This window comes from Schistocerca nitens, chromosome 6, assembly GCF_023898315.1.
Source record: "Schistocerca nitens isolate TAMUIC-IGC-003100 chromosome 6, iqSchNite1.1, whole genome shotgun sequence".
Lineage (NCBI taxonomy): Eukaryota > Metazoa > Arthropoda > Insecta > Orthoptera > Acrididae > Schistocerca > Schistocerca nitens.
The window spans coordinates 113,490,592-113,500,526 of NC_064619.1; the positions used below are offsets into that span (position 1 = coordinate 113,490,592).

Genomic DNA, 9,935 nt, shown 5'->3' on the forward strand with positions numbered 1-9,935 from the left:
AGTCCATAGGAGGGTGAGTTAGCAAGCAGCTGCGCCGGCTGGCCGACCGCCCAAGGACCAAACCAGTTTTTGCCAGAGAAAAGGGATAATGGTCTGCATGTTCACCTTAAAAGCAAAACCCTCTGTATTGTTTGGGAGAGCCCCAGCATACGCATTTTTGATGGACCTAGTGCGCAGTTTCAAAGTTCTCAAACAGATGCTATATGTTTCTGGATTTGTTGGCTTAAACGGAGCGCCAGTCTCCCGTTTGTAAGAGTAACGCTGATTGGCGGACTATTTCTGACACAATGAGCTGGAGGAGTGAGGGGAAGACAGCAGATGATATACCCTTTCGCTTTTTGCTTGGAGAGGAGTCATTCCAGTGAAGCGGAAACACGTAGTGGGAGCGAGTACGCTCGTGCGTGTATGCAGAGACCAAGGAACAAAGCCTCTACACAGTACTGCACTGAGAGAGCACCTCTCTCGCTAGCGAACCAGAGTGATACTCTATATTGAGTCGCTCGCGATTAAGAGTTTGTTCACTGTGTTGGCCAAGGCACTTAATGTGCGGTGTGAACACAGACAGAGTATTAGTTAGCGCCTGTGAGCGAACATTGAGTGGCGTCGTGGTGGACTGGTTATCTGACCGGTGTACCACGCCAATAGTTAGACTAGGGGCAGATAGGAGTCCTTGACTTCATCAGTCCGGCCAGGGTGGCCGAGCAGTTCTAGGCGCTACAGTCTGTAACCGCGCGTCCGCTGCGGTCGCAGGTTCGAATCCTGCCTCGGGCATGGATGTGTGTGATGCCCTTAGGTTGGTTAGGTTTAAGTAGTTCTAAGGGACTGATGACCTCAGAAGTTAAGTCCCACAGTGCTCAGAGCCATTTGAACCATTTGACTTCATCAAGGAATAGTGAGAGATCGATTGGCGAAGGTCAATCCAGATAAAAAGAGTTAGTTTTCTTATTTTTCAGCGGCGAACGGTGTGGGCAGCAGTCGTCGCAGCTCACGGTATTGTGTGCTACAGCATAGGCGAGCCCCATAGAAATAACATACTTCATTCACATCACTCAATTACATTTCTCACGCGACAGCCTCGACCGTGCTTAGAAAAATTCAGTCGGATAATTATTCAAGTTGAGTGGGCGCCTCTCTCAGCCATTCTGCCGAGTAAATAACATTCTTAAAAAAAAGGGATAAAAGAGCATTCCCACACATTGTATATAAATTTCATTAACGGGATTCCTATCCGTAAGAGGTAACCTCCTATTCCGAAAAGAACCCGGATATTTGTGTATCAGTTTATAAATAAAAATTTCACTTGATTTTCTCAGATTTTGCGATAAATAATATTTTCCGTTCGTTTAATGTTTTTCTCACACTAACTAGCAATACTTCAGTACCCAAGTATCCCATTAGTTACGTACGAAAATCGAATATTTTTGTGTCTTTTCTTTACAGTGGACGACTCCACAACATACTTATTGCTGAAAGTTTTTCAGGCATTTTTGGTACGTTAGGAGCGTCTGTCTGACTTCTGTAGTAGAGTGGGGTGGAAATTGCATCTTGCAGGAGCCAAAGTGTACTTGTCAGATCAATCCGTTGTGCAACTCAACATAACATAACACTCACATACTGACAAGTCCTATGACATCCTAATTGTGTAATCCTTATGAAAGCATCCGTTTGTAAAGTTCTTGGCAAAACTGGTGACGGGATGGCCTCACCACAACAATTTGGCAAGAACAATAGACACGGATCCTTACATAAGGATTATACCGTGAGGATGTCGCAGGACTGTTCGAATGACTGACTAATAGACGGAAGACAGTGGTTGAAATACGGGCGTAAGTTACAAGCAGAGCGTCGCCATGAAACTTCGGGAAAAAGACTGCTGCTAGCCGAGCTGAGATCACGAGTTGCCACGCGTCGTTAACCGCTGACACCGAAGCACAGTCTACAACTCTACAGACTCTCGCGTGGTGTAGAGACACAGGCAACTGGGACACTAAATGCACTCTGTGGCGTTCAGCTGTGAGCCTCGTCCCTGTATGTGGTAGGCAGTTCTCGTCAAAGTGCCCGTAGACCATCTGGTGAAAGCTACACGAAGCAGCGATTCTCGTAAGCCACCTTCCCAACTGCTGGAATCGTGGTTTAGAGAATTATTGGATCAAAGAACATGACTAATTTGGAAAATGTTGAAGAGAGGCTGAATGGTCGCCGGTATGTGGCAAGAATGGTAAACCCTGTCGTAGTACCCTCCGCCTCCTATGAAGCGAACGACATATTCCAGTAGGACAATGCAAGACGCCGCACATCACACCAGAAACGGATCCTTGACTGGCCTCAATTTTCTCTGAGCAGTCACCTAGAGCGTGTCTGAGATACTTTCATAGCAGCCTCCAACCAGCAATCTTCACGAAATGACACAGCGAACGTATGTTTCCGGTACTGCAACAAATTTTTCAAAGTAATATCTGGAGACCGTTTGCTTGCACGCCACACGAATAGAGGAGTGTATTTGTGTCCATGAGCGTCACGCCTCATGTGACGTACACCAGCTCCGAAAGGAATGAAAGTCTCATGTAATACCCTCTATGCATCGAAAATCTCCACAAAGTTTGTAAATATCGGACTGCTGATCCATTGTATTGCATTTTCCATTTTCATCAGGCTTTTCAAGTACTATGTAAACGTAATACACAACTAATCACATACAGTGATTAGAGAAAATATGGAGGCACCGCGGAAAATACATGCTCAAAAATGAACGCCGATGCTAGCCAAACTGGCAGGTTGCGCTGTTGTACTGGAGCAAGAACAACGCCTGTGCAATGTTCGCAATACGCTGCAACTGTCAGTCGCTGTCAGAACAGTGATATGTGTTCTTTCCGCAGCCATTGCAGTACATCCAACTATCTGTACGATCTGTCGTTATGATGCTCCCATATCTCCCATGCCAATGATACGAGCTTTATCGAAGCCTGAAAGATGACGTTAAGGTACATGTGCAGGTCCACGGGGCATGCTGTGTTGCTCTGGAAAGTTCCAGCAACATTAGACACACGCAACACCAATCACGTACACACACCACTCTTCATCTGTGGGAATGTCATTTTTCCCCACTGAAAAGAATCACGCGTATAGATTAAATTTCAATCAAAGTATCCCACAGGTAAGGAACTGCTGGAGTGTCAGTGTAGATGCGTTAGGCCAAGGCGTTCATAGCCTAACATATTGCATTCCCGTTCGAGTACGTTTAAACTTATTAACCAATGAACTGAACTAACGTCGCGTTCATACTCACACACACACACGCACACGCACACACACACACACACACACACACACACACACACACACACACAAACAGAGGGACAGTTGCAGTTATCAAGCGATAATGGTTTCCGTTGGTTTTTATATCCTTGTTGGTCATCAGCTCCTTATATTCGCTGGGTATATTGTCGAATATTATTCTTAGCTGCTCTCTCATGACTAAGATTTACATGGCCATCCAGTTTTAAATCAAATGCCGTGGTAACACCTAAATATTAGATTTTTGTAGCTGACGCTAATAATCAAGTAATGTTTTGAATTTTTTCTTGCGATACTTTTCATACAGTGGGAACGAACTTTTTCTCTTTAGACCAAGCACTGATCAACTACAAGTTCTCTGCTGATGCCCTCTTTTTCTTCCCCGTGAACAGTACGACATCGTTTACGAACATATTTATGTACGTCATGGATAAAATAGTTGAATCATTCTTGTTGGGGATGACTCCGGCCACACATTTGCTTACAACACGTCCTCTTAGAGGGCGGTGTAAGTTCGTTTTGTTCTGTCTGACAGCAAAATCTTCAGCTATCTACTTCTTCACTACTGTTTGCAGGAAGTGAAACACCAAGACCGAGAAATGCGACCACAATGAAATTTATTCCACTGATAATGGACATGACACTACACAAATGATTATATTTACAGACCTGTATTTGCACTATGATTGTAGAAACTCAGTACGGAGTAGAACCACCAAGTGCTGCAATCAGAGACGCTAGATGTCGTGGGATCAAAGAGTGCCTGAGTATGCTGCTGGGGAATACCCTGCTACATGGTCTGTAGGTGCGTCCACAAAGCATCAACAGTGGCTGCAGGAGGACCTGAATGAAAAATTCGGTGACCAACCATACCCCAGACATGTTCTATGGGCGACGTGTTATACGAACGGGCAGGCCAGGGAAGCAATGGTACGTCGTTCTTCGAAGATATCTTGCACATTCCTCGCCACATGCGGCCGGGCGTTATCCAACTGAAATATGTCATGTGGAACGGGATGCAGGAGGGGCAGTGCCTCGGGCTGTAAAGTCTCCCTGGTGTAACGGTGACTCTTCAGTCTGTCCTCAAGACGTAGGAGGTGAAATCACGTGCTATAGGCAATGGCGTCCCAAACCATCACACTTGGTGTTTGTCCGCTATGTCGTTCAACGGCACAGGCTGCTCGACTGCGTATCCCAAAACAGCGTCGAACGCCATCGCTGTAGGACAAGTTGAAACGGGACTCGTCCGAAAACCCTACATTTTGCCACCAGCATGTCAATGCCGGCGTTCATGGCCCCTTTCAGTCTGTAGCGTTGGTGGGAGCCGCAATGTCACGAAAGGCAAAACCCCCTCCCAGAGACCACCCATACTGCCTCGATGAAACGCACTCACTTGCCGATATTCCACCCTGTGATGTCGACGAGGCATAGTGGCATTTGGTTACACGTTTCCACTTCGTATGTCACCTCTACACAGACCGAGCGTTGTGTAACACTGACCTGTCTGGCTACACATAAGAGGGTGCTGTCGGGCCTAGGTGCATGCCACATCTCTGTCATTTAAATCACTTATTATGGTTCCGCTGTTCTACACGTCCTCTTATCGTGACGTGTTGTAGACCACTAGGTCTGAGTGTTTAACTTTTTATAAACAGTAGTGTATATACAGCAGGTGAACAGTTTTTGTACCTGGCGACAAAGCTGAGCAGAATGAATGCGTTTTCGAAAACAAAGGATACGGCATCAACATTAGCGCTGCTGCAATACGTTAGGACAAAATGTTTCAAATAACTAAAATTTTCGGGGATCATGTTGGCTTGTAGACATCCATCAAATGTACTCTGCAATTACTAAATCACTGGCATCACCGACGTCGCTTTGTGGTCCCTTACACATACTAAGACCTATATGTGAAAGAAATTACCAAACTTGTGTACCTTTTAGATTACACAACACTATTCATTGCTATGAAGAATTTAAACAAACGGCAGAAGAAGAGGGATAAGTTCTATTGCATAATCGACATAGAACCTAACAGAGTTCCCATGAAGTACAGTTGCCTTGCTGGAAAATTGATGTATCCTCTTTTTACAGTGGCCCTGCGAGGTAGCTTAGCAGTAACTCCGAGGCTTCATATCAGGGAGGACACCCATTAAAATTCCCCGTCCGGTGTTCCAGATTTATGTTCTTTGCTTAAGGTAAATGCTGGTATGGTTCCTTCGAAAACAACACTACCGAGTTCCTACGGTAGTACGAGTTTGTCCACTGTCTATAATCATCTACTCGTCAGCGAAATGTTAAACTCTTACCGTCCGTTCCTCTTTTTATTACCCTGGTATAAGTGGTATGAACGAGTTGGATTTTTTTATGTGCCATATTTGATGAATTTGGCCTACAAAATCATCCAGATTCATTTTTTAACCACCTGAGGGGGGGGGGGGAAGGAGGGGGAGGGTAGATTTTCCTGCAAGGTTCCTTTACTGGACTCTGTGGTGAATCAGTTAGTCGCACCTATACAGAGACATAAGTTTCTCTGAGTACTTGTCTTCAAAAGGACTATTACACATATGCGACGATGTTTGTTTCAGTTCTGAAGAGTTACAAGAGATACGCAACGAAGGGTTGGTGCGAAGCCACTGTCATCTTGTTTTTGCCTGCTCAATGCTGTGTGACCTGTAGTATTGTCACGGTAGATGTCCAGTCATCATCACAATTCGTCAGAATGAGATTTTCACGCTGCAGTGGAGTGTGCACTGTTATGGAACTTTCTGCCAGATTAAAACTGTGTGGAGACCGAGACTCGAACTCGACACCTTTTCCTCTCGCAGGCATGTATTCTACAAACTGAGCTACCCAAACACGACTCACGACCCGTCCTCACTTCTTCGCAGAAGAACTTCTGTGAAGTTTGGAAGGTAGGAGACGAGGTACTGGCAGAATTGAAGCTGTGAGGACAGGTCGTGAGTCATGCTGTTTTTCTTGTTTTGAGTCTAACTGAAAAAAATGTTTCTGGAAGTACCCATTGTGACTGTGTGGACAGATGTTTTAAATTATAGGGCGGAATAAGTGAGAAATTAAGTGAGGAAGGAAGGAATCTATGAAAACCCTTTGCCAGGAGACGTGACAATTTGTTTGATCGTCTGCCAACGCGTTCATAAAGGTTAAATTATCAGAGGAAGAAGTAGCAAAAATTAAACATTTTAGCCGCACACAAAGAGTAGAAATATAAAACAGACTATTGAGAGTGTTATGTGAATAAGTGTGCAACGGTGAAAAGATTCTCACTAGGTACGTTGTAGCCTCTCCCCGATGTTATTCAATCTGTATATTGAGCAAGCAGTAAAGGAAACAAAAGAAAAATTCGGAGTAGGTATTAAAATTCATGGAGAAGAAGTAAAAACTTTGAGGTTCGCCGATGACATTGTAATTCTGTCAGAGACAGCAAAGGACTTGGAAGAGCAGTTGAACGGAATGGACAGTGTCTTGAAAGGAGGATATAAGATGAACATCAACAAAAGCAAAACGAGGATAATGGAATGTAGTTAAATTAAATCGGGTGATGCTGAGGGTATTAGATTAGGAAATGAGACACTTAAAGTAGTAAAGGAGTTTTGCTATTTAGGGAGTAAAATAACTGATGATGGTCGAAGTAGAGAGGATATAAAATGTAGACTGGCAATGGCAAGGAAATCGTTTCTGAAGAAGAGAAATTTGTTAACATCGAGTATAGATTTAAGTGTCAGGAAGTCGTTTCTGAAAGTATTTGTATGGAGTGTAGCCACGTATGGAAGTGAAACATGAACGATAACTAGTTTGGACAAGAAGAGAATAGAAGCTTTCGAAATGTGGTGCTACAGAAGAATGCTGAAGATAAGGTGGGTAGATCACGTAACTAATGAGGAGGTATTGAATAGGATTGGGGAAAAGAGAAGTTTGTGGCACAACTTGACTAGAAGAAGGGATCGGTTGGTAGGACATGTTTTGAGGCATCAAGGGATCACAAATTTAGCATTGGAAGGCAGCGTGGAGGGTAAAAATCGTAGAGGGAGACCAAGAGATCAATACACTAAGCAGATTCAGAAGGATGTAGGTTGCAGTAGGTACTGGGAGATGAAGAAGCTTGCACAGGATACAGTAGCATGGAGAGCTGCATCAAACAAGTCTCAGGACTGAAGACCACAACAACAACAACAACCGCAGATATGAGGACGGGAAAGACACTCGTCGGGCGATAGCGTAGCGACTAAACCTCCTCCAGCTGTATTCGCGAAAGGGAAATTTTACTGTGCTCCTCCATAACGGAGGCATCGGTCAAATACTCATACACCGGACAATATTTAAGAGTGAACATGACATGGGGTTTGTAACATTCGAGATATATCGGCAGAGCTAATATTACGCTACATCACTCCCATAACAGTTCGCCTGTCAATATTCTTTTTGTGACAGTATAATATCTAACACCCAAGAATGTGATCCGGAGATAATCACTGCTATAATATACGTATCACTTGCTTTCTCCTGAATTTTGTTTCTTGGGAATATGTTTCAGGTTACGTTTTTCAACAATAACTACGGATAATTTAACTGTGGTCTAAATTAAATAAATTCAGTAGAAATAAGCGATATGTTTATTTACTTTAAGCATTCCTGCAACTGACGCACCTAATACTTTTGTTACTGATTGCAGAAGTCATTCTGAAGCTCATTTTTATAATTAATTAATTAATTTAATGAAATCAAATAAGATTCCCAGGATCGAAAAGATCCACTGGCGACTCCTCTCCAAAAAGCATTCTTTCTTTCAATATGTTTTGGTCTTACATAACGTTTAACAGGAGTTTACCACAAATAAAGCTTCACGTAATTTCGTTTTAGCCGTATTGCAGTGTTTTTCTCGTGTTTTGCAGTGGTCCATCACCACCATCATCACGACGGAGACGAGGACGTGGGCAACATGACGTCACAGAGCAACAGCAGCGAGATGGAGCGACACGTCCACCTGTGAAGTCAGCGGTTCTCATCGTTGGACATTCAAAAGCAGCAAATGTACATGAATCGTTTGAAGTGCGCTGTGTCACAGTTTTACCAACATACTTTCGACAGTGACAGGTCTATTGTTAGACAGAGGTGACGAAAGATTTTATTCCACAAAAGACAAATGGACATTAAAGGAAGAGTCACATGTGTACGACACTTCAGTCTACGATCTCAGGGATCGTGCTGGCAGAAGAAGTTATGTAACGAGCTTCCGAGAATTCGTTAGTATTGATAAATATATTTCATCTATTTATAAAAGTATTTTGTTATAGGTGAATCAAGGTATGGGATTATTTACCTACTCAAAAATGTGCATCTGGCTTAAGAGTACCAAATTATCTTTAAAAATTGTGAGAGAATCTCCGTCCAGTGTCGACAGACAGTCAAAACTAGCAAGTCTGATGTCAGTGCCTCATACTAGTGTCAGGAAAAAATAAATAACCATTCTATGCTATTTATATCACAATAGACACATAAAAAAACATACGACATTCTTTCTGTGTACACGTACTCTTTTAATCCAATGTGCCTTCAGAAACAAGAAATTCAGAAACTCTGTGGCGCATGTATTCTATGATATCTGTGGTAAAAGCAAGGAAAAAAGGCTACCCCATTATGTCTGCCTATTGTTACTATTGTATCTAAAGTATCTTCAGAAAGAAAACTTTTATGCGCTGCTGGACTTTTATCATGAGGATAGGGCATGTTTAGTAAGACTAACATTTTCCATTTGTTGAGGTTCGAAAGAGACACTGCTTAATATCTAAGTTTAATTTCAGAGTGATTGTATGAAGCGGGTAGTCTTACATTTTGCCCAAGGAAACAAACCCAAATGCCGTTTCTGTGGAAGGTTATTCCCAATAAAATAGTTACTGTATTTGATGAACACCAGTCCACGTATATTTAAGGGGCAAGATAAAGTATTCCATAAGTATTGTACAACAAATAAAACACTACGTTAAATAACAATATATTCATAATGATCTGAAGTTTGTCGGAATAAATTACAAAGAGTTACAAGTAACTGAATTCAACATTAAACTTCTCTGTATTACTATTTTATTGGTCTCCTGACACTGACTGCGCTTAGCCATTTATCTTCACGGATTCTAGAAAATAATTGTCTCTAGACTGCAGATGTGCTAATCAAGAAGGAGATAACATATCTTCAACATGTCCACTGCCACTTATAAGTGTTCCAGTATTCCCCTACTTATCTGCTACTGTTTCTCAAATGTTCCTTGTGGCCTCCTGATCTCTATAACTGCCATTTGATGATGCAGTGTGGAGCTGAAGAACGCCCAATGAAACAAAGTAAGTTCGTACTAAATTCCCACATGTACTTCCAGTAATTTCCCCCTAGCTCGTTGCAATAAACTACACTAAATCTCCTGAAAATGTTTCTTCCTGCTAACTTCCCGTTGTTGACAACCACTCACTTTCACCAGCGAGTTTCCGAAAACAATCCTCTCAAGCCGATTTAATTTTTAGCTATCAAGGTAGACGAGGACAGAATTTTACTATAAACTCATGCTCATGACATGTCTAGACATTTGTAACTATCACTTTCGCTCTTAAGTCATCACATTCAATCAGTTTCG

General features: G+C 42.6%; 1 long non-coding RNA gene across 1 annotated transcript in view; it reads left to right on the top strand.

The window, feature by feature from the left end:
* LOC126263691 (uncharacterized) overlaps window positions 1–9,363 on the top strand; it is a 408,745-nt gene extending 399,382 nt beyond the window's left edge. Inside the window, exon 2 of the long non-coding RNA XR_007546892.1 lies at window positions 8,205–9,363. This is a non-coding gene — a long non-coding RNA (uncharacterized LOC126263691). The remainder of the gene's footprint in view (window positions 1–8,204) is intronic.
* Window positions 9,364–9,935: the final 572 nt, after the last annotated feature.